Raw genomic sequence first — 6,594 nt, 5'->3', positions numbered from 1 at the left:
AGAGCTGTTAGACTGATGATTTTAATGTCAGATTAGATCATAACGTAAAATACACTAATAATATAGAGACATAATACATGATGTAACAGCGTAGTTAATTTAGCAGTAATGTAGTTTAACATAACAAACACAGTAATATAACATAGTATAGCCTAAGTACAGTATAATACACCAATAAAGCATAGAGTTTTATATTTATTTTTGATATTTATTTCGGACTCAACCATGCAGCCTTCAAACTATGGCCTTGTTTGAATAGTTTATTCTCTACTACTGTTTTATTTTACTGTAAATATCATGCATTTAATGAAGCGTTGAAACACACAAATTCAGAATATCAGATACTTAAAGTGATAAAATGTTCTAACTCAGAAGCTATAAAGGATCATTTCACTTTCTTGTTCAAATTGCAATATTTAAGTAGTGATTAATGGTTAAAAGTCTAATACTTTTTACGTAATGCCAACACAGAAGACTCATTCTTCAGAAAAATACAAAGCAAGACCCTTAAAAATTCGGGCAAACAGGGCCTAACTGTTGACTTTAGGCCTGGATTTAACAATTAATTCACTCAGTGGTTAATGCCTTCATTAAAGCCCCTCTAATGAAGTCTGCAGGGTGGAGAACATTTCGTCCTTAAAAGTCACTGTTAAAAATAATATGAAATGCTTATCACAAGTTCCCCAAAGACCACAAAGGGATGCATTTTGTTTAGTCTGACCTCACGCACAACGCCAGAACCTGTTTCTATAAGTAATGAGATATTTTGGCCGTGATTCAAAGGTTTGGAATGAGATTACAATAGAATATCAAATATATAATACAGAATACCTGCTGATTAAAGTGCTGTAATCATAATATAGGCAAGGCAGCTTTATTTGTATAGCACATTTCATACCCAATAGATATAGAAAAACAAAACACTGTCAATGATAGCTGAGGCCCAATGTCCTCAAACAAGATGACAATAAAGTCCCAATGTCAAATGAGTACTACCTAATTAACAGTGTCTTAACTTGTTACTGTCAATAAATTTGGTCAAATTTGTTGCCATATCAATATATAAACATTATTAATCATAAATAAACAAGTTTCAGCCATTAAATGTGATCAGGTTTTGGACCTTGTCCACTTTTGTGTCGGGATCAGCTGCAGACTGACTTGGCAGAGATGGCTGCCATCTTGTTTTTCCATGGATGAGTGTATTGTGCTTTTATTACCACTAGATGGCACAACAAAGTGTCCACGAACAGAGACGACGGGTCTGAGTTAAGAAGAATGAAGTATAAGGTCAAGTAAACCCAAAATGTGATGTCCTTATATGAGGACACAGGGTCTCAGGAGGGTAAAATATAGGGGAGACCGGGTTTAGTTGTCACAGTGCTTCTTACAGCAACACTAGAGGGCGCTGTGGATGGTCTGACATCCTGCTAATTTTGCTACTGGTCATTTTGTGGAACCATAGACTGTATAAAAATATGGACGAAGTCACCGTGACATCACCCATTGGTTTCTGAGGAGCGAGTTTGAAGCTCAAAGTAGGCGGCTCTGGCTCTGACTCCGCCCAATCCGGCCAATCAAAAATGGGCAAAGAGGCGGGCCAAATGAAGCCTGGTTGCTTAAACACGCCCACCTCGCTTGAAGCTGCTAAGTTAGCTAAGGCTAACAAGCTAGGCTACTTTGGCTAGTCCTGTGGTGTTGGCTGCTCCCGCTTGGTGCCAGCTCCCTCACGAAACAAAATATACAAAAGGCACAAACACGACTGAGAGGTCAGGTTCAATGACTTGCAAATTAGCTCAGATGAGGCCTAGCAGACAGCCAGCGGCTAGTTAGCCACCCATGATGGCACCCCCTGTCACTCAAAGTGACCACGCCCTTAATTATGTGCAACTTTAAGCCTTAATGAAATTTAAATGAATGAGTTATAAAAAAATTCACCCCCAGTTGTCATGAAAGGGGAAATTAGCTATAGAGACCAGAACTGTCTGCCGTAAACATGTTTATTTCTGCTGTAAAGTTGAGCATTTTAACATGGGGGTCTATGGGGATTGACTCGCTTTTGGAGCCTGCCTCAAGTGGCCATTCAACGAACTGCAGTTTTTGGCACATCCGCATTGGCTTTACTTGTCATCCCTGGCGAGGTTGCCGCTTGTGTGGAACACACACAGGAGTAGTAGGGGTGGGCGATATGGCCCTAAAATAATATCCTTAAATTTCAGGGTGTTTTTGATATACATACATATAGATAGATAGATAGATAGATAGATAGATAGATTTAAGAAAATAGAATTGCAACAAAATAAGTGATGTAGTTTCACATGTCAACCTAACAGATAGCCTTCAAATATTCATTAAAAACTAAAGAAATTGACCTCTAATTTCTTTGATTTGTGAACAACAGTGACTCAGAGTGAGATTCAGATTCTGTATAAAATATTAATAGTTCAACTAAACAGTTCCCAAATACAAAAAAATATTTAAAGATGTTTTGATGATGAGCAATTCACACAAGAGTTAAAAGTGTGACAACCAACCCCAGTCTCCCCTAAAACAGAATAAAGGATACAGATGTGTAATAAATGAGTAAAGAGGACAAAAAGATATAAAGGTCAAATTAAATACTAAATGATTTACAATGTAAAAAAAAATCACCATTAGAATGATTTAAGATGGTGCTTAAATAAAAAGCTTGTAGTCATTACAGGGTGGAGCAGGCGGTGTAAAAAAGGAATGTTTTCAGCTTTAACTGGTGTTCAGAGTCGGGGTTTGTCGAACATCATCTGGGAGGTTATTCCAGGTTTGTGCTGCTTGATAACAAAATGCTGCTTCGCCGTGTTTTGTTCTGACTCTTGGGATGGTCAGTAGGCTGGCCTCAGATGTCCTCAGAATCCGGGAAGGTTCATATGTCACAAGCATGTCAGAGATATATCTGGGTGCTGGGCCACAGAGGAATTGGATTTTGAAATCAATTCTCTGAGTGACAGGTAGCCAGTGTAAGGATTTTAGAGCTGGAGTAATGTGGTCATGTTTCCTGGTCTTTGTCAGGACCTGAGCAGCAGCATTCTGAATGTGCTCAAGTTGCCAAACAGCCTGTTTTGAAAGTCCGACGAACAGACTGTTGCAATAATCTAATATACAGGAAATAAAGGCACTAGCAATGTTTTTTAAATGGTAGTAGGCAGATGTTACAGATAACACCAAGGTTTCTGTGTGACTCTTAGTTTAGGAGAGAGGGCCTCAAGGTGAGAGATGACACGGTGTCTTTCTGTCCGTGGCCCAAAGACAATGATGTCGGTCTCATCTCTGTTGAGTTACAGAACATTTTGACACATCCAATCACTGATTTGGTCAGTGCAGTGACACAGACGTTCCACAGGTCCATAATCTGCATAATTATGGTAGGCTACCTCATTATTTTGTATGATTTAGTCTGATGGAAGCAAACAGAGATTAAACAAGAGGGTCCCATTACAATATGTATACATATCATCAGTCTCTAGTTGTGATAGCAGTTGCTGTTTGTGGATATTGGAACACTTGGCCATGAGCTGGCTCTTTGTCAGCCTGGATGTTGGGTCTCAAAGCATCCATATATCCCACATCCTCTGCATGTGACGTCCGAGCTGATATGACTCTTGTTTTTAGTGGTTTCATTCATCCTGAGGTAGGCTATATCTATCTCTCTATATATCTATATACATATTACAGCACCAGTTAAAGCCTGTCCTATTTTACTTCTTTGTCTTGTGAACTTCATATGCTGTATTTACATGACAGGTGATAAAATAGGGTGTTGAAGTTACAAAGTACAGTGTCAAAGCTCTAAAAGGGGATTAATGGTTGTACACACGTCGCCTTCGCCGTTGTGAGCATTTATACTTGTGTGGTGGTGTGTCTGTGTCACTCTGCAGTTACACCTCCAAAACACTAGTCGGCAGTGGGGTTTCTGTGAAGTGCTGTAAAGTTTAGTTGATTCAAAACACACATTAAACACACATTAAACATGGCTTAATAGAGACAATTTCAAACACAAATCAGCTTCACTATAACTCGCAGCGTTCACAGACAAACACTTGTCTTTATCTGGACACATTTTCCCCACAAATACAACATGCTAATGTTATTAGCACAAGCCTATGGCATTTTACATTGTATGAATTAGCCTAGCAGCTAGTGATCTTTCCCGCTTCTAATATAAAGTCAGAGACAACAGCAACATTTAGCAAAGGTAAGGGCACTCAATTTTGCTCCATTACAACTCACAACATTCATCAGCAAAACAACTGTCTTACACTAAACACGTTTTCAAAACAAATACAACATGCTAACGCTATTAGCATAAGCCTATGTCATTTTACATTGTATAAATTAGCCTTATACTTAAGACTTAAAATGCTATTTTAGTGGAGGCTTTACTGTCTTCACAATTTATTGTTTCTTATCTGTGAAATACAAGTAAAATACAAGCTTCGTTTCCACTGAGGGAAATGGTGTCAGTATACTGTACAGAAACAGACAGGAGGTCTGCGTCACCGCAACGCGTAGTTACAATTCTGGAGAGGTGCACGTCAGGTAGCTACGGCGTCGATTCAACGCAGAAGTATAAATGAACTTTATTTTTGCTCCACTGTAAATGCAACTCTTTGTGTACTTTTAATTATTTATTTATTTAATTTTTTTACCTTTCTCTATGCCTCTGTACTCATTTCTGTCTTTGTGCAGCTGCCACACAGATATTTCCCCTCTGGAAATCAGAATAATCGTTTAAATGCAAAACATAAAAAAGTGCTTTGTAATAACCAAATGTGAATTAGGTAACTGAGCTCAGTTCAGTTTTACATACAGAAGTTTCTTCCAGTGCTTTGAAATGGCTCAGATGTAACTCTACACCTTTTCCACAATTAGATATGCATGTATGGATCTATGAATATACAGATAAGCCCCGCCCACCAGTCACCAGCCTGCAGCTGGAGCGTACCTGCTCACCTCTAACTCCGCTCATCAAACACACAAACCAAACAATCATGAGAATCAGGGGAGAAGCAGCACTTTACAAGCTAAGTCACACTTTCAGTTCAACCCAACATGCTGAACTATTCCTTTAATTCTCTCAGCATGTCAGGGCAGAGCTGTGAAAGTCATGTGACCTTCATCCATGTGACAGTCACCTCACCGGACCGGCTGAACAACTGGCTGCTTTTATATCTTTAATTCACTGTGATGAAGCACAAAGCCGCTGTCAAACGTCTTTGACCCCTAAAATTTACATTTGTCATCGTTACGCTCAGTTTCTGTTTGGATGTGCACGACTACTGAAAGGTTTCAGCCATAAACGTTCAGTCAGATGTGTGAGAGGACTTCTCTATATGTCTGAACGGTCTTTAATGCTTCAAGATTGTAGAAAGTCTTCTTTACAAAGAGATGCTATTTAGTATGAAGGGTTTATTTTGTTCATGAACACAACCAGACTGAAAGAGACAAAGATCCCTCTGAGCCACAGCTGAATGAAGCTCAGCGAATCAGGAAGACAATCTCTATGTTTCATTCATTCACATTTCTCTCTGTCTGTGTCCCTCCCTCTGCCTCTTCCAGTCAGCTGATTATGGGCGTTCATCCTTCCAGTGAGACCAATCAAATTTTGCCATGATCTTTATCAGCCAACCATGTCCCTGCTTTCAAACTTAAGATCTATTCTTCTCTCTAATGCTGTGAGCTGTCATTTCAGGAAGAATCCTCGCCGCCTCCTCCAGTCATCACATCCAGACCCAGGATGAGCTCATCAAAAGTCTGCTCCTCATCACATCCAGATCTTTAGCTCCTTCTTCATCTCACCACCACCATCAGCATCTAGACCACATTGGGTGTTTCCTATTCTACCACTGTTTCACCACCCCTCTTAAAATATATGACATTACAATGAGGTCTGTTCACTGGCAATGACTCTCTCTGGACTTAAATAAGAATGAAAGAAACCAACAGTCATTGATTTGGTGGGTTGGCTGTCATTGACCACTCGCAGACAACAGTCCTGATATATTTCTATCTATAAAAGAAATACTGGGCAAACTTCCAGTCCACCTTACACCCTTCTGTGTGTCAGCTCTGTTCGTTTCCAGCTAAGCTCCTCCAAGTGGATGCTTTTTAATGTACCCCGGGTTTTAACAGATCCGTGGAGAAGTATATTTTCCTACTCTGCACCATGGACATCGAACAATCTTCAAATCTAAAATTACTGTAAAACTTCAATTAGTAGTGTGGGCTATTATTTGCTTAAATCCCTGAAATCAACAGACATATATATGGGACAGGACTTAAATTCCTTTCACATAAAACTCTTGACCTGCTGAAGTTCAAACTGAGCATCAGAATGATGAAGAAAGGTGATTGAAGTGACTTTGAACGTGGCATGGTTGCTGGTGCCAGACGGGCTGGTCTGAGTATTTACTGGGATTTTCAGCACAACCATCTCTAGGGTTTACAGAGGATGGTCCCAAAAAGAGAAAATATCCAGTGAGCCAAAATGCCTTGTTGATGCCAGAGGTCAGAGGAGAATGGCGAGACTGGTTCAAGATGATAGAAAGGCAACAGGAAGTC

Source organism: Epinephelus moara, chromosome 4 (assembly GCF_006386435.1).
Source record: "Epinephelus moara isolate mb chromosome 4, YSFRI_EMoa_1.0, whole genome shotgun sequence".
Classification (NCBI taxonomy): domain Eukaryota; kingdom Metazoa; phylum Chordata; class Actinopteri; order Perciformes; family Serranidae; genus Epinephelus; species Epinephelus moara.
This window is presented reverse-complemented; position numbering follows the sequence as displayed.